Source organism: Armigeres subalbatus, chromosome 3 (assembly GCF_024139115.2).
Source record: "Armigeres subalbatus isolate Guangzhou_Male chromosome 3, GZ_Asu_2, whole genome shotgun sequence".
In the NCBI taxonomy this organism is placed as follows: domain Eukaryota; kingdom Metazoa; phylum Arthropoda; class Insecta; order Diptera; family Culicidae; genus Armigeres; species Armigeres subalbatus.
Genome location: NC_085141.1, coordinates 182,232,284 through 182,251,727, shown reverse-complemented (window position 1 = coordinate 182,251,727; position 19,444 = coordinate 182,232,284). Strand labels below are relative to the sequence as shown.

Genomic DNA, 19,444 nt, shown 5'->3' with positions numbered 1-19,444 from the left:
CTTGGAATTGTACAACGTCCGCTATTACGCATTTTTGTTCGAGGTACCCCCTGGGGCCAGCGAAGGTACCCCCAGGTTGCAAAACCGCTGCACTACTTTATTGCTTCTTTATCACAGTGCTGAAATATCCATTCGTTAAAAATGTCAATTATGATTCAATAATGAAAACCAACCACCAGAAATGGAAAATGATTAAATGATTTAGTTCAGGTCGAAATAATTATTACAGTACTGCTTTACCGATAAATTCTTCGATCCAACAATCAGGCCAATACTCGTATCAGGAAAGTTGCAATCTACATAGTAGTGCTATTAAATGGAATGCAATAGTTTTAGTTTCTTTAAAATATAAAGGATAGAAGAATTATGTATGTTATATCTATATACAGAGTATTGCCATGACTAAATCACATGACAAAGACATAAAATATGTTTGAATATAAATGATCAAATCTGTCAAAGCATCTTAACAGCTTGACATTGATTTGCTTAGTGAAAACGTCGAGATGCGAGTTTCACACAATTAATATTGAAAAGATTAGCTTAGATTAATTCGCAAGACAATCCCGAAACAGACTGTGGGATTAACATCGCCGAAACAGAAATTGGAATGATTGATATTGAGTCTCATGTTTCCGCCATAACATAACACGTCTTATGGGGCAGCGCTTGCTCTCAACGAAGTGCGAATTCTAAAATTGTTGTTTTATCATAAAGTGAAATTCCAACTGTCAAAGGCAATCAAAATGTAATAAAATTGAAAAATAAAAAAAATATTCTGGAAAATATGGAAGACATTTTTGATCGAATTCGGAAGTTTATTTGTGCAGTATATTGTTGCGGTTAAAAACACAACTAAAGTACGTTACTTATGAGCACCCATAAATTACATAACGCTTATAGGGGTAGGGGGAGTTGCCCGAAGTGTGAAGTGCGAATTTAAATAATTCATACAAAAAGTGTGATATAGGGCGATGAAATTGACTTTTTTTGCGTTACGTACTTAATGGATCTTTCCTAATAAGCTGGCGCTTATCGAATCAATTTTGTTTTTTATAAAACTGGTTGATTCTTCAATTTGAAAATCAGTAATAGTCTGATGAGAAAATTATTAAGAACTTTTAGTGCAATATCATCACTTGTCATGAGACGAGTTAGTATTATCCTATTTAATTCCACCACTCACGTTGGCACGGGGTCTTATCACAAGCAGTATTAGCCTTTTTATCGGATGCTAAGCATGTGATAGGAAAGGAACCCTTTCCAGTAATTACTATCACAAACCTGCAATTTTCGCTGATTTTTGAACCACACCGCTACCATGGCGATCTTGCCCGAAAATATTTACATCTGAACCGACTGATCCACAAAAGGTCCCACTATAACGTATCCCAGCAACAATAAAAAAATGGATCGCCATAGTTGCGGAACGAAGGAACGAGCAAAACATAAACATCGATAAACAGCAACGTGAGGCATGCAAAAACGATAATGACAATAATGAAAAATGGTTTTATAGAAAATTATGTTTTCATTCGTCATCCCACACGCGTACTGTCATTAAATTAGCATACGCTACAGATATGTGGAAGAAACGACAGAAACGACGATCATGTGAACAAACAAAATCCATTTTTTTTTGTTGTGCCGTCTATATTTGGGTTATACTTTCGGAAGACGCGTACGTTCGCCAACATATTAAATTACATGCTTTATTTATATGACCGATAAAAATTTAAACACTGAACACTGTAAAATAGTAATGCTAAGTTTATATTAGACAAGCGAATTGGGCTAGTCAGCTAACTTGAACGCGAATCGAACGTCCAAACAGTTTCGCTTTATTCACATGAACATTTCAACAACATTCAGCAAGTCAATTGAATACAGTGGAAACTCTAATTTTATTTTAATTGATTAAAATTAGAGCAATGCATGTACCGCATGGTATATTTAAGGGTAGTGGGGTTGAAATCTAGTATGAATCGAAAAATCAATTATCTCAATCTTAAAATTTTGTTTAAAAGCGCAAACGTTAACTACGTACGAAATTTTCATGTAATTTTGGGGATGAGATCTACTGCAGTTGTTGCGCTGTGCACCGTTTCAAGACAGGTCCACCATGTGATCAGTCATCTCGAAAAGCAATTGGACTGGGTTCGTTCATGATTCTGTCTGTCTGTCAACTTGCATACCGTACACACATTCAATCACGTTGGACCAACATCGACGCCACCCGTCCTTTAGTCAAGCATCGACTATGTTCTACAAACCGCGACACGAAAACTCAATTTATTCGACCAACAATATCACACACGAACGAGCGATGCCCTAACTTGAACACCTATCATCAAAAAATATATGGGAGTTTGTCCGACGTCACTACAAACGCTCATAAATGTTCGGCGAGCTTTGACAGGTCAAACAGGTCCGACAGATCAAACCAAAATCGAACCGCTTTGATTTTTTCCAACCGAGCCGCCAACCGTCAAATGGTTGTTCTCAGTTGCCTCAGTATTGAAGGAGGTGCCCTTGAAAACGCGAGGTGGAAAAACATTGGATTCTGAGAAGTTTGTCCTTGAAGGATCCTAGTCCTAGAACTTTCCAAACTGATCATTGTCCTTAATACAGGAGAGCGAATTTAAAAAAAATCACGGAATGTCCTAACATGCAACCTAACGCGATACGGAGACGGCAGTACTGAATCCGATGAAGTTTCAGCAGCACTTGTTGTCGCCGTCGCGGCGATGGAATCGCTTAGGTCTGGGGGAGCCTTAAATTTGTGTCACACCTTACAGTTGCCTTTCTGGCGTCGGTGGTTGCCATAACGATGGAAGAAGAGCAATATAAAAATCATTGGAAAATGTATAACGTATTACTATGTACAACATGTTTTCTGGAATGCCAAATAATTAAGCTTCAAGCAACCTTATTTATTCAAATGTTACGCTGTGTTGAAATGTTGAAAGCAGATCAGAACAGCAAAAGAAATAACAAAACAACAAACCCATCCACCATCGTCAATAGTGTGAAAAGCAATGATTAATGCAACCAATCGATTACGGTTCTGTCCCGAAGGTGTCTCGGGCTTTAAACGCTTTCGTTCTAATTGGATAAATACACCTGCCGTTAGATCCGACGATTGAATTTTTTTTCTTCGACCATGTTCGCTTATTTTGCCTCGTTGAGGAAGGAATATCGAAATGGTTCAAAGGCATGCTTAATCTGATCATGCTGGGCAAAAATCGTTGCGATAAAATCAAAGCTTATTACGTCTGTCTGTACGACGGGTACTAGCATAGACAATCTGTCATTGGTGTAACGAGGGTTTTATTTTTTAAATAACCTGGGGTATAAATATAGCTTTTGGAGCCCCTTCAAGGTAAGATGCTCAGAGAGTTAGCGATGTCTTGGTGAAAGTTCTATTGATTTTCGAATTTATCATTTAGACCTTTTTGCTTCTGATGCCCTTAACTGCGGTATCAGAATCTAAGATAAGTATCATGCGGAAATTTCATTTGTTTATACTAGCCTTGCATTTTTAGATATGTAAAGAGCAAACATCTGATAGAAAAGAATGTGAAATTCATTTGTTGAAAACGAGGAGAACTATGGTGCATGATCTAAGGTTTGCATTTCGCATCCCCTTTTAGCTACGCCATTGTGAATCATATGAAACAGCTTTGCATTCCACCAAAGTGGCACTGTTCGTGCGGTTAGCTATTCCCTACGACGAACGCTGAGACATGTTTCTGATCTTTTTGTTTCTTTTATGTGAATCAGATCTGTCCTCTTCACCTCGCCGCTGCCTTTTCTCGTGTAGCTGCCTACTTTAGATGGGATGAATGCTTATTTTATTTGCAGATTTTACTACCAATTTATTTATATTTTACCTTATCCTGTTGGCTACAATAAATACACGCCGTCGCTCGGTCATGATGATTTACCATGCTGATACTTTTCACTTCGCTTTTGCGGCAAACTCTGATCGTTTAAGCGCCCCCTAAGTAGTTCTTGCCGGACTGATCAGCTTATACACTGATGTTGAAAGAACATGCGGCAAGGATTACCAGATGTATTAATTCATTTGTGATAAGCTTTACCGAGATACTCAAAAGATTCTTGATGCCCCGCTGACTCAATCACCTTCTTTGAAATTTTTGCGATATAAAATACGGATTGATCTTTGCGCTGACGTTGTGGCTGTATCTTTTGTAGCTACTTTACCCAGATGATCAAAGTAAATCGCAATGCGAAGGCGGAAATAAGATGAAGAGGCAACCCATTGCTATCAAATTAATAAAAATGCGTTTTGCGAGCACTCGTAAATGTAAACGCAAGGCACAATACTTTTTCAATGAAATATATCGAAGCACAGTGGCATGCAGCAGGACAAATATTTAAAATAAGAACGCATCTTGTCCTTATCTAGCCGTTGTTAATCCTACCTTATAGCTTACGGTAATTAGTTTATAGTCGATTCCTATGACCGTACAATGAATTTATGGCTTGATTTGCCCATCCGTCACATGTGCCTTACTGTTGTAGAAAAAAGCACATATGACGGATTGACTTATCAAGCATTTGAAACATATTATTCTTGCACAAGGGCTAACTGTAATATGTGATTGCACTTATTCTCGGTTTCGGATCCCGGGTAGAGGAGAGTAGCTAATAAATAACGTAATATTTACAAATTTTGCTGTGATATCAGGTTTTGTTAATCTTTTGTTATTTATGAATAACATAAAATAGCATCCTAACAAGACATTTTATTATAATAGTAAAATTTGTTATTTATATGTTATTGTAAGGAAATACAAATAAGGAACTCATTATGTAATCATAACAAAGTTTGTTATTCATAAGTGATTTTGATATTTCCTTTTCTGCAAATATTTTGCTATTGGTTTGTTCTAATAAGGGCAAAATGATTTTTTTTTATATTCGTTCGAACAATTTTTGCTATTTTTTTAGTTATTTTAGCATTATGGTCTCGCCACATTCCCCTACAAAGGTTTGAGCTGGACGATAAGATATTTAATTAAGATCAATTTAATCAGATTTACAAAAAATCGATGAAACAGATATAAATTCGTAAAAAAAAATTACATTACTTTACAGCTAGAGGTGTGCGCCGGTCCGAAACTCGACGGCGGCGTTTGTCAGAAATTTGGTCGGCGACGGCGGCGTTTTCGGCGTCACGCCGAAAGCCATTTTAACCGGCGGTGGCGGCGGCGTGAATCGGCGTGGTGATTTTTTTATAACGTTCTTAAAGATTTTTTTCATTTTTTCGGGATATTACATCAACGGGAGCATCTTTTCCAGATTTTTTTCTCCGAAATATTCATTATTGGAAATTATTTTTGAATTTTCCACAGAAACTACTTTGCAGCTCTTTGTTCTCAAGGAAAATTGTTTTGAATTTCAAGAGAAAATAATTCAAAATTTGCATGAGAAACTTTACAGAATTTTCATGGGAAATTGTTCTAAATTTCGTACTCCAGAATACTCAACAAAATATTTTGTCAAATTTACACTGAACATTTTTCGGAACATCCACGGGAGACTGAATTTTTACGGGAAACTCGCTAGAGTTTTCACCAGAAATTTTCCGCGGGAAATTTTTCAAAATGAGAAAAAAAAATAAATCAATTTCAATGAAAATTGTTAGGAGTTTTCATAGGAAATTTATTCTAATTGGCACGAGATTTTTTTTTAATTGCGACAAAAGTTCTTCAGAATTTTCCAGAATTTCCACAGGGTGACTTCTACCTGAAAAACCTGAAAAACATTAGCATGAGCATGAGCATGATGACCGTGCATTTCGTAGTTGCTACTCCGTGATCGACCAGAACAATCGCAATTGCACAGGGAACCAATGGATGGAAGCATGGGACTTGCTCTCCAACCTCAATGTGCACAGTCCGAGAGTTCTAGTATTTTGGATGGTCGATAACAGCGCTGGCCACGTCCTCACGGTCATCGGGGATGGGAAGGAATTGATGATGCAGTTACTCGCCCACTGCAAGCCGAGAACACCTCTGCACTCGCCACGAGTTCCTGCGGAATTTTATTGGAATCTGAGGGTTAGGTTCTATGGCAGAGGTTCGTCTTGGTTAACGGGTTGCCAATGTGATAGGAATGAAAGAGTGGTGTATATTCTAATTGGATGCCGAAACTAGCTTTTTTTATGCTCATTTCGAATTCTAACAGTTACCTGCTAGAACTAATCAAGTTGTGTAGGTATAGGGATAGAAGATGGAAACGGTATGAAAGCCCATTTCCAGTTCTAGCGATTGCTAGAACATGAGAAATATATGAAAAGGTACAAAGTAGAAGGAATGTAACGGGCCTGGGATTGAACCCACGACCTCCTACGTATGAGGCAGAAGCGATAGCCATATGACCACCAAGCCCGTTTCTACCTGAAAAACCTGGAAAAATGCTGGAATTATCAGAGAATTTCTGACGCAATCAGGGAGCTTTCAAACATGAAAAAATAACAAAATTAAGAATTGAACACGTATGGATCGTTGTTCCGACCTATGGACAAAAAAACATTTATGCAGCTTCAAAAGAATTTCTTAAAAATTCTGAACCAATACCTAAAGAGAGCTAAGCATTTATTCGAGAAATCAATTGGTTTTTGCTTGTAAAATCTTCGGAGAATTCGGAGAAAAAATAATTAAGGATTTCAAGGCAGTTCCTGGAAGAACTTTCGAAGAAATTTCTGGATCAATTTTCAAAAGAATTTTCGGATGGCTTTACAAAGGAATCCCGTGTCCTAGGAATTATAAGCGTAATTTTCTAAATTATTTCTGGAGAATTTCCAAGATGAGTCCCTGAATGAATTCCTGGAGGAATTTCTAAAGGTAATTCAGGTATTTCCGAAAGGATTCTGTAAAGAATTCCCGCGGTAGAACATGAAGAGATTTTCAAGAAGAAAAAATCAAAAAGAAATTGTGAAGGATTTCTGCTAAAGGAATTTTCGATGGAATATCGAATGGATTTTTCAAGGAATTCCCAAAAGAATTTTCAAACGTATTTCTAAAGGTATTCTTCAACTAATTCTCAAAAAAAATCAAAGAATTCCTCAGAAGGATTCCAAAATGAATTTATGAAATGATTCCGTTAGAAATTGCCTTATCAATTTCTATGGAAATTTTAAGAAAATTTCCGAATGTTCAAAGTAATTTGTAGAAGAGAAACTCTCTAGAAATAACCGAAAAAAAATCCGGAGAAGTTACTCGAGGAATTCCTCAAAACAAATACTGAAAATAATCTCCTCTAGGGATTCTAGAAATAGATAGAATTTCCAAAGAAATTCGTATAGAAATTTCCGAAGGAGCCTTCAAAGGAATTTTTCTAAGAATATCCAGAACAATTCCTTAAGGAGTTTTCTAAAGTTTTCGTAAATAAATTTTCGAATCCCCAAGGATTTCAAAAAAATCCGAAGCATTTTCCTAATGTACTCCCGGTAGAGCATACACAGATAAAAATATGTTGTGATTTTAAATTTATTTCCATGCACATATTTGGAGCATGCAAATAAACGCAAAATTCAATCGATATTAGTGTTCTTCCAAATCGAAATGAATTTAACCTTTACTGTACCGACCTATTTTTTTCAGTAACTTTTTTTCCTTCAATCTACTCTAACTTTGTCAAATATCCACCGATTTTTATGCTTCTGGTATTGTTGGATCCAGAAATTAATATAGTTTTCGTTCCCGGAATCTGGAGACGGTCCGTTACACGGTTCCGGAGATATTCCGGATTCCGTTGGGGTAATAGAATATTTTGACATGGAAAAAAATCCTTTTCTCAACAATTTAATGATTGTAAAATATAAATTCATCGACAGATGTTATAATACGTAAAGCAGAATGACCTCATAGATTCATTTATAGAAGACATTCCACTAAAAAGCTCAAAATAATTTTCTTATCCTCATAGATTCCCTATGATCATTAGGCCACTTTGGAAGTACCTGGTGCCTGGTACCCTGGGGGAAGTGGCTACTTACCAACCCGATTGAAACAAGGCCTTGTGACGTTTCAAACTTCACGATTTTGCAATGCCAGTGAATTCCTGGTCATTTCAGGCAATATATTTCTGTCTCTGTCCATCTGGCCATGTCCCCGGATCAGGTGCCCTGGGGGAAGTGGTCACCTATCGATCCGAATCAAACAACGTCATGCGACGTATAAAACTTCATGATTTTACAATACCAGTTCATTGCTGGCAATTTCGTATAATTTCTGTCTGTGTCCATTCAGCCATGCCTCGGACCAGGTACCCTCGGGGAAGTGGCCACTTATCGAAACGAATCAAACAATGTCATGCGACGTATCAAACTTCATGATTTTACAATGCCAGTTCATTGCTGGCAATTTCGTATATTTTCTGTCTATGTCCATCTGGCCATACTCCGGATCAGGGTGCCCTGGAGGAAGTGGCCACTTATCGATCCGAACCAAACAACGTCATGCGACGTATCAAACTACATGATTTCACAATACCAGTTCATAGCTGGCAGTTTCGTATAATTTATGTCTGTGTCCATTCAGCCATGCCTCGGACCAGGTGCCCTCGGGGAAGTGGCCCTGCTGATTTTTTTTATAATAATTTCTTTATGTGTGTATTTGGTTGTGCCTCGGACCAGGTGCTCTGGTGGTCACTCACTTATCGTTTTCCGAGGAAGTTCCAATGAATTTATCGACGAGATTCCAATAATTTCTCAAGGGATATGCAAAGAATTTCCTGAGGAAGTTCCAAAGAAAATTCTGTATTACCCCTAGATATTCCAAAGCATTCCCGGGGAAATTCTCACAAAATTCGCGAGGGAGTTCCCAATGAAAGTTCTGAAAAACTTCCTGATGAAATTCCAAAAATTTCCCGAGAAAATTGCGAAGAATTGCTCAAAATAATTTCGCAAAATGTCTGGAGGAAAATCCTTAGTATTTCGCGAGAGATTTCCTTAAAATAACTCGGAAAAATCCTTAGAATAATGAGAAACCAATTAAAAACTAATAATTTATTCACTAGTTCAGTTTATTCATTCATACTAGTCAATCACGGAGTAGCATCTACGAAATGTACTGTCACCAAGCTCAAGCTCAAGTTCAGTTTATTCATTCATTTATTTAGACTGCCCTTCCAGCTTTCGCTAACTTCAGGATACTGAGGCCTCATTGCGCATCTTCTTTCGATAACTCTTTCGTATGACAGTTTGCATGGTTTGCTCGTTTCGAGTCTAGGTGCGCAATGCCACCCCTGCGTTCGCCGTAGAGTTGAGCGATCTCGTGGTTCATCCTTCGCCGCCACACACCGTCCTCTTGCACACCGCCAAAGATGGTCCCAAGCACCCTACTCTCAAATAGTCCGAATTGCAAGTCCTCTCCGAGCGTGGTTCAAGTTTTATGTCCGTATGAGCGTTCTGTACATGGTACATTTGGTACGGGCGTGAATCTTTTTTTACCGCAGTTTCTTCTGGTGCCCCGTAGTAGGCCTTCGTATTTCACGACTGACATTATTATCAGCCGTTAGCAAGGATCCAAGGTAGACGAATTCATCGACCACCTCGAAAATATCCCCTTCTATCGTAATACTGCATCCCAGGCGGGCCCTGTCGCGCTCGGTTCCGCCCACTAGCATGTACTTTGTCTTCGAGGCATTCACCAACAGTCCAACTTTTGTTGCTTCACGTTTGAGGCGGGTGTACAGTTCTGCCACCTTTGTAAATGTTTGTCCAACATTGTCCATATCATCCGCAAAACAAATAAAGTGACTGGATTTGTTGAAAATCGTACCCCGGCTGTTACACCCGGCCCTACGCGATGTTGAACAACAGGAACAAATTTGCTTAAGCTTCATCGTCTTGTCATCGTCCCCGGCGGGATTCGAACGAACTGGAGTTTCTACCCGAAACCTTACACAGCTTTTGAAACCATCCACCGTTGCTTTGATCAGTCTTGTAAGCTTAACAAGCAAGATGTTTTTTATGTAATTTTCTATAGCGCTACGCGGTCTATACTGTCGTATGCCGTCTTGAAATCGATACGCAGATGGTACGTTGGGACCTGGTTTAGTTTATACAGCTACTAGAAGTTTGAACTGGGATTTTATTTTTTATTTTTGTGATTGAAATTGGGATTGTAAAATTCCTTGAATATTTGCCAGGACTCCTTGAATGTCAAAAAGATGCTAATACAGATATGGGACCTGAGATTATCGAGCATTTTCGAGTTTGAACTGCCCAAATGATCACTTTCCCCAGGCCAACTAGTCCGGATCACAACAAGATGCACACTGATGGAAAACATACCAAATTGCCAGCAACAATTACACAATTATGAAGTTTGATATGCCGCATGAAATTGTTTGATTTTGATCAATAAGTGACCACATTTCCCAGGTCACTTAAACCAACCGAAAAATGTACAATCGGACACAGATAAATAATATTCTACAAAATTGTCAGCAGTGATTTGGATTCAAAAATTCACAAAGATTGATACGTCGCATGACACTGTTTGATTGGATCGATTAGTGGCCTCTTCCCCCAGGGCACCTGGGGATATGGCCAGATGGACACAGACATAAAATACGCGGAATTGCCAGCAAGGAACTGTTATTGTAAAATCATCTAGTTTGATAAGTCGCATGACGTTGTTTGATTCAGATCGATAAGTGGCCACTTCCACGAGGGCACCTGGTCCGGGGCATGGCCGAATGGATACAGACAGAAAATATACAAAATTGCCAGCAGTGAACTGGTATTGAAAAATTATGAAGTTTGATACGTCGCATGACGCTATTTGATTTGGATCGATAAGTGTCCACTTCCCCCAGGGCACCTGATCCGGGGACATTGCCAGATGGACACAGGCAGAAAATATACAGCATTGTCAGCAAGGAACTGGTATTATAAAATCATGAAATTTGATACGTCGCATGACGTTGTTTGATTCGTATCGATAAGTGACCACTTCCCCCAAGGCACCTGATCCGGGGACATGGTCAGAAGGACACAGACATAAAATATACGACATTGCCAACAATGACCTGGTATTATACAATCATGAAGTTTGATACGTCCCATGGCGTTGTTTGATTCGGATCGATAAGTGGCCACTTTTCCCAGGGCACCTGATCCGAGGACATGGTCAGAATGACACAGACATAAAATATACGAAATTGCCAGCAAGGAACTGGTATTGCAAAATCATGAAGTTTGATACGTCGCATGACGTTCTTTGATTCGGATCGATAAGTGGCCAAAAAAATAGGTCGGTACAGTAAAGGTTAACCTGTGTTTGCTTGTAAAATTCAATCAAATTTAATTGAATATCGAATGTTTATTCGTTTGTTGGGATCAGCTGCAATTTTACACGTCGTTGAATTTTCAAAACTATTTGCTGTGTAAGTACTAAAACGCTAGTGGCGCTGTAACCATTAAAATTATTTTGCCATTTAATATTATTTGGCTTCAATAAGCGTAACTTGGCATATGCTGTCTATCATGTTGTAGTGTATGATTGGTTGCATCAACAACATCGGTTTGACACTTATACTACCGGTTTTTTTTTTGGCTGCTATGTTTAAGCACAATACTGCCCCCACTCGCATAACAGTTCAAATTGTATCGTTAGAATGACACTAACATGTCTAAAGTGATAATTCGGAAAAATACCTAAAGCTGGTTAAACGTTTGAAGCCATTGACAGCCAAGTGATTTTAAACGTGCTTATGTTTGATTAGGTGCTATTGTTTCTATTATGCTTATTCTTGAGTTTTGTGAGTGTGGGATCGAACGAGTTTTTAGAGCGCAGAACAATTTCGAGATCCGTGTTATTTTGTTCTACTCTGTGTCGTTGAAAATATATGAATTAGTGCGTAACAAAATGTAGAACGACGTGGAATTATAGGAAAGTAGGATAATACTGGGATAATATGTACCCCAGGGCAAAACGACCCTTTGGCATTTTTGAGTACATTTTCGGCAGTTTTTCCTGAGCGCATGTAATTCGAATCTCGAACTACCAATCTAGTAGTATATATTCTTGAAAATATTCCTGGAACATAGCTAAAAATGCCAAAAGGTCGTTTTGTCCTAGGGGTGCATATTACCCCAGATACCCCTAATAGTAAACGGTGCGTCTGATCGTGTTTTCTCTAGTCGCATAACGATCGCGCGATCATCGAAATGTTTTGTTCTGCGTTGTGCGGTTGACTTAATTAGATGGCGTGTGCGTGTCCCATCGTATTTCTTTTATCACGCAGAACGATCGCGCGATCATTGGAAAATTCTGTTCTGCTTATTGCGATCGGTAAATCAATTTGTTAGCGCACGTTCGTACGATTGTGTTTTTGTTTAACCTCGATCAAATTATACGCTACACTCGGCATACCAAAACGAGCTCTGCTACACTCCCTCCCCACATATCCAAGATCCCAGTGATTTCTCGTGGAAGTGCAGGTGACTCGTCAGCTTCCATCAAAGTGAGTATCACGTCAACATTTTCCTTCCTAATCCCTAATTGACATTCAGGCGCAGCCGGCACTGGTATTGCTTAATTTTGGGTCACTAGTTCTTACACATTGAAGATGAGGTTAGTCCCAAACACCATCTGTTGGTTCTCTGTGTAATTACAGCTGACCTGGCAATAACGGAGTAGCATGCGTGGGCGGTCAATCATGCTCATGCTCATGCAATACTGCCCCCACTCGCATAACTGTTCCATTTGAATTTTTGTGACTTTTGAGTCAACCCAATGAATAGGGCTCATTTCTTATGTACTTCCATAAATCATAATAAAAACTGCGTTTTTCTATGCCCATGGGGGCCGTCCATAAACCACGTAGACTCTTGAGAGGGGGGAGGGGTTTCAAAAAAGTCTACTTTAGTCAACGAAAGGAGACGGGGGGTATACCAAAAGTCCACGTAGACTTTTTTTATAACAATTTATGCAGCAGCTTTGTGGGAAGTTCACTTGTTTGATTTTAAGGATTTTTTTTTTGACTGAGCTACGGCTTAAAACTATTACGGATTTTCCCTAGAAATTCGTCTATGTAGAGCAGGAAAATTGTCTATAAAAATTTTCGTTTTTTTTAAATTTCCTCTCGGATTTTATTGCAAATTATACTAGAATATCTTTTGATTTTCGGCAGGAACTTCTATAGAAACGACAGGCAATTTTTGAGAATCATACTTCAACGGAAAATTCTTTGGAATTTACAAAGGAAGCATTTTGTAATATCAAAGAAAAAGTCATTTGAATTTTCAAAAGACATTCGTTAAGACTTGTAAGGGGAATTCTCCGAAATTTCCGCGAGAAGCCCTTCAGAATTTCAACTGGAGATTTTCTAGGAAGTCCTTGGGAAACTTTGCTTAATTTCGTTTATTCTTCGGAATTTTCGCGAGGAATTCTTTAGACATATAAGCGAAACTCTTCGGAATGTCCATGGGAAATTATTAGAAATGTTATGGCAATTTATTCGGGAGTTCTAATGCAAATTCTTTGGAATTATTGATGGAAAATCTTTGGCATTGCTATAGAAATTGTTGAAAATTTCTACGAGAAATAATTTGGGTTTCCTACCAAAAACTCTTTGAGTTTCCAAAAATAAAATATTTGCATTTTTTGTAAGAAAGCCTTTATAATTTTCACGAATTTTTTTTTCGAAATTTTGGCGAGAAATTCACCAAAAATCATATCGCAAATTATTCGGAAAATTCTTTGAAATGTGAAAATTGCTCCGAATTTGAAACAACTTTCTATCATAGGAAACCATTCTAAAGCTCCACGGGAAACTCACGATATATGAATGAAAAACAGCTGAGATAAACCGCGCATTTAACAACAGTGGAAATGCTTAATTAACATCGAACTGCGAGACGGCAATGTGGTAGTGGGATATGCAACCTCTGCCAATAAGAAGAAAAAGTTGACGAGAAAAAATGTTGTCAGACCACCAATGATTTCTTTTAAAAAACGTGTTTTGTTTGACTTGTTTGAATTGATTATCTTACTGTAAAAATCTGTATATGGCACGTTTGTTTTTACCTCAAAATTGATGTCGAGTAGCTAAAAAAAACTGGAAAAATAAGGAAAATTTGTTAAGAAAATTATTTTGAGCTTTTTAGTGAAATGTCTTCACTTGTCATAAGACGAGTTTGTGTCATCCCATTTAATTCCACCGCTTGATCAAGTCTTATGAGAAGTAGGAAATTTTGTTTTTACAATTGGGTAGACACCTTGTTCCACTAAAATTCATAATTTATAAGCGAAAGTTTTGAATTTTCACGGAAAATGTTCAGTATTTCAACGAAAATTTTTCCGGACAGATTTTGGATTTCTACGGGAGGTTCTTTGTATTGTCCATAAGAAATTCTTCAAAAGTTCAATTGAAAAACATTTAAAACTGGAAAGGGTCGTCGACCAAATAACTTTGGGCTAGATGGACTTCGGTTAAATAATGTGTATATTCGGCCTAACAACTTTCGGCCAAATTTCTTTCTGCCTAACGACAAAAATTCTATTTCAGCGAGAAATTCTTCGGAGAAGTTTACGGAATTTCAACGGTAATTCTCAAGGAAATCATTGGTATTATCACGTAAAAATTATCTGGGGTTCCAACGTGATGATATGTGGATCATTCGGGAAATTCTAAGGAAATTCGATTGAATCTTCGAAATTTCCACGGAAAATTCTGCGGACTTCTTCAAATTTGAATCGGCGTGAAAAATATAGATCAGCTGCGTGACAATATTTTGAACGGCGGCGCGCCGATGCAAAAATGCCGGCGGCAGCGGCGTGCCAAAAACTGTCGGCGGCAGCGGCGCACACCTCTATTTACAGCAAAAAACATTGAAAAAATGAGCCGTTGATTTCAACTTCGAACTTTCGTAAACATCAGTAGAGATACTTACAGTTAATCAAAATGAAAAACTTGTGAGGGAGCGTCCACTAGTTACGTAACACTTGGGGTAAAACGAAATGTGACGATCCATACAAAACCTTCAGATGTTTCGTACAAAAAGTGTGACATAGTGGGGGGTTGAAAATGCACAATAATGGATCTTCCCTTATACTTCTCGAGCAGATTTTGAAAAAAATCACCAAGGAACGCGTTTCAAGTCATAATACAAGTCGCAGGAAATAACTCGTAAGTATCTTTCAGATTTAAATTTAAATTTGATAACACAGAAGCCAAATCTTGTGTTACCGCTCCGTCGTCAAAAGTTTCGGCAATGGACGCGAATACAATACAATCTAGCAGAATGCTTACTACTAATCCAAGAAATCATTCAATCGGCTCGAAACAAGTAATATTGATTATCAATTCGAAATCAATTATAACAGTATTCTGCTCGCGAGACTCAAACTTTTGTAGACTACACAAAAAAGGTTCAAACTAGCACTACATCAATAAAATAAAATCCATCATCATCATCGAGGCGAAAGTTATATTGTGTAGGCATCGAATTGAAAACATTAATAAAACATTTTGAAAGAAAGGAATATAAAATATAGAAACAAAATAGGGTGTTCTTAATTCTTCCGCGATTCTAGTGTTATGGCTATGAATATCATTTCCTCTTTCAAATCGATCACACACATATCGAGGCAGCAAACCGTTAACTACTTTAAAAATGAACACCATTGTCAAATATACAACTCTCTGCTTCACAGCAGCCACTGCAGGGCACTTAGTAAAAAAGTAGAAGAAGTGAATCTATTACATCTTAAAATCAAACGCATTACTCTATCTTGTTACCGCTGTGATCTCGATAGGGTTTCTTACCCCATTCTCGGCCTAACAAGCGTACGACTGCATTATTTAATTGATATTTATGGCAGGAAGCAATTTTTCCTCAATTTTAAGGCCCGTATAATACTGCCATTGGGTTCACTTCTGCTTCAAAAATAGTATTTCTTGCTAAACATCGTTTGAAAAAGCTTTTATTTGATTTAAATTAACGAAGTGTAGCACGTATTTCAGTCACAGCGATTGCTTTTCTGGCATACTTCAATTCAATTCTCGGCATAAGCGATTTGCACTCAATATCTCAACATCTAAATCTCTCATTCTCTCTAGGGGGTAGAAAATGCGACGTAAACAAAAATATAAATATATTTTTGTAAATTATGAAGATAACATAGTACAGTGTTTTCCAGTGTGTGTTTCTACAGTGTTTCTACAAAATCAAACTCTTGCCCTGTAGCTGATTATGCATTTGAAAACATTTTAAAATCTACAACATGTGTTTCTACTACCATTTCAAAAGCCCAAACCTGGCGTAATCGTTTTTGTACAATAATAAGATTTAAGTCGATTATTCAGCATGAGTAAAGAAATGACTTGCCATTGTTTTGCCCCATGAGCGCGAAAATCCTTGAGCAGTACGGTGCTGGCTAATAACGCCTGCAGTGTAAAGTAAATGGAGCTCTCAATTTTCCTTACGGAAAATTATTCCGTCCCATTATTTTGCAAGAAAAGTCAGCTATCAAATTTGCTTTGATCAAATTTTCCGTAAACTCTTTCCGTATGCGAGCAGCGTACTATACTTTAAAAACTATAAGGCATGCGAATCCTTGTAAACAAAAATAATACGTTTTCCCAGAATGATGCAATTATAAATGTGATTTCTTTTTTAAAAAGAATGCATCTGCTTGGAATGATGCATTGTAAAATGTGTCCCTTCTTTAGAAGTGGGTGATTCCCCAGATAATTCATGTTATTATTCTTTCTTTAATAACGTCTATCTGCTCGGTATAAGATAATGGGGATGTGGCCCCGGAACACTGGGTAGACACCTTTGCGTGGTGTGTTATGGTGTAAGATCTACCATGGTCACATTGTCAGCTACAGGCAAATCCTGACCCAACGAATACCTTCCCCAATATCCAACTCAGTGGTACTTGAGGGTGTCGTTGAGTGGGGGGCCTCTCACTAAATAAGTACTACATCAACACTTCCTTCCGCTCCCAAGTTGCAGGGAAGGTGAGCATGGCCAGGAGTAGTAATCCTCATGCTTTTGTGATTTTTATCCTAGATTGAAAGCAAGGATCACACCCACCTTGATTTTTGATAGTAATCTGAATGGTGATTTCAAAAGAAAAACCCAACTTAATTCACCGAGTAGTGATACTGCCTTTCTCGTATTTAGTTAAAGCACCAACCTTATATGGCGCTTATATATTTCGGTTCGATGTACCATTTTCTTTATAACTTTCACACCCAACGGTCGATCCTTATCAAATTCAATAGTGATCAACTAGGCTTTGCCCTCTGGCGAATGTTTTTCTTAGCTTTTGTGCACACACATACGTACACACATACATATACACATACACACATACATACACACGGACAGACAGACATGTGCTCAGTTCGTTGAGCTGAGTCGATTGGTATATAAAACTATGTAATTAAATTAAAATCAATTTAAATGTACATTATGTTAAAATAAAGCGTATTTGACTGAAATTATAAATTATGAATTTACAAAGTAGTAGTAATTGTATCTAATATAGTTTATTTTATTTTAACATTATATATACACATGTGGAAGCGTTGGTTTGGGGAATGGATTGCAAGTGCTTCGACTATGCGTCCAATTTGTGAATCTTGTACTCATTCAGAACATTTACGGTGCAGGTTGTCGAGAGGTTGCCGTTTGAAAGCGTTATACCAGTAGTGTACCGAGAATACTTGCCATTTTACCACCTACATACCACCACATTCCAAATTTCCCAGTTTGCCTTACTTGGAATTATTTTGTATCGCAGTTTCAATTAATCTTCTGTTTTTTTCTGGCTTTCCTCCGATGGCACTCCACTGAGCATGGTCGTGATGCTATCCAATGACGCGCAACAACCAGCACCGCATGGATACTCTCCATTAAACCGCGAGCCACGATACGCGCCGCATGAAGCAGTAACTAACCGTCAAAGGCCAGATAGTAGTACGTACCCGGTAGAAGAGGTGCACAGCGCGAGAGCGAAAATCGGAGCGCAATTTATTGGCTTAATTTATTTGCCGTTGCTATAGATTTGACAATAAAGTGAAATCTATAAATGGGAGAAAGACATTAAAGTCTAAATCAGTACGGAGACCAGCAATTTGCATATACTCTATACCAGGTGGAGATAAAAAGAAGAGATGATTATAAGTCTTCCATCCTGCTGTGGTGCCTGCACAGTTTTCGAGGGGAGCTGGCATTTATTAGTGAACCTTTGAGCATGGCCCGATTTCACCATTTTAGCTAGTAACTTCTGAATGTGTGTGAGAAAATTGTGCCAACCTACCTAGTTTGCGGATTTTGTCAGCGAGCCATCTGTAATACCATCTTGAGCAAGCTGTAAATAGAAAAGAAACAGCATATATTTAATTATATGATATGTAGCGAAACATAACAAGACACGTTGTTTGGTGAAAAGTAAGTTGAGAAGTGTTTCATATCAATATTGAAATATATGAATCATTCCATAATTTATGTACTGCATTTCAGTATTTTATGCTTCACAGATTAAACTCAACATAATTCAGCTAATAAGGATACTGCCTGTCTCGCATTTAGCCAACACACCAAACTTTTACTCGAAACATTAGTCAATTTAATTTTGAATCTATGTGTATGCACAATTGTTTATATGTCGTTGAGTTTTTCTTAATTTTTCTATGTAACTTTTCAACACGTTTGAAACAAATGATGAACAAATCAAATTATTTTCTAGAAAATCTCTAAATAACGACCTACGCGCTCTGCAGCATAGCACACAAACGGTCACTACCTTCCGTGATAAATAAAAGCTTACCTTGCCAATAATGAGAGTGAGACCCTCAGTCAACACAGCGTACAAATGAGAAGAAAATGTGCATAAAAAGATTGAATTATGATTTCAGAGTCCTTTAACGAAATTAACGAGATTAAATTGTGCATGCATGCGCTCCATGGATCCAGGCGTTTGCATGCCGCCCCGTACTCATGTCATCTATAAGAGTCGAACCCGATTTCGACTTTTTCATAGTAACCAACGAACCAGCAAAATCTTGTTTCGTACGCCCGAAGGCGAACCATAGCTCCCGGGAAGGGTCCATAATGCTAATTGCAACAATAAGTCACTGCACTTTCACTGTTTCAAAACTGCTTGGAAGGATTTATTTTTCAAAGGGATCACCAAATGAACTGATTTGCGTGTCTTATTTGCCGCCACAGTTAGTGGATTAGTTGTGTAACTTACCGTCCATATATGGAATTGGAATGCTTTAACCAGAATCAGCTGGCAGTAAAGGGATTGACATTTTGATGGGAACCGAATTAATTGGATCTGTTGAATCATAGCACTACTGGAACCATTTCACTAAACATACCTTTCAAAAAGATGTTAGAAAAGGATGCAATTTGAAACAAATGAAGCAATATTCTACC

General features: G+C 38.0%; 1 protein-coding gene across 1 annotated transcript in view; it reads right to left on the bottom strand.

Moving 5' to 3' along the window:
- LOC134226403 (uncharacterized) overlaps positions 1–18,380 on the bottom strand; it is a 197,557-nt gene extending 179,177 nt beyond the window's left edge. The window contains 1 exon segment of the mRNA XM_062707163.1: positions 18,321–18,380. The gene's annotated coding sequence lies outside the window, so the exon portion shown is untranslated.
- Between the last annotated feature and the right edge of the window lie 1,064 nt (positions 18,381–19,444).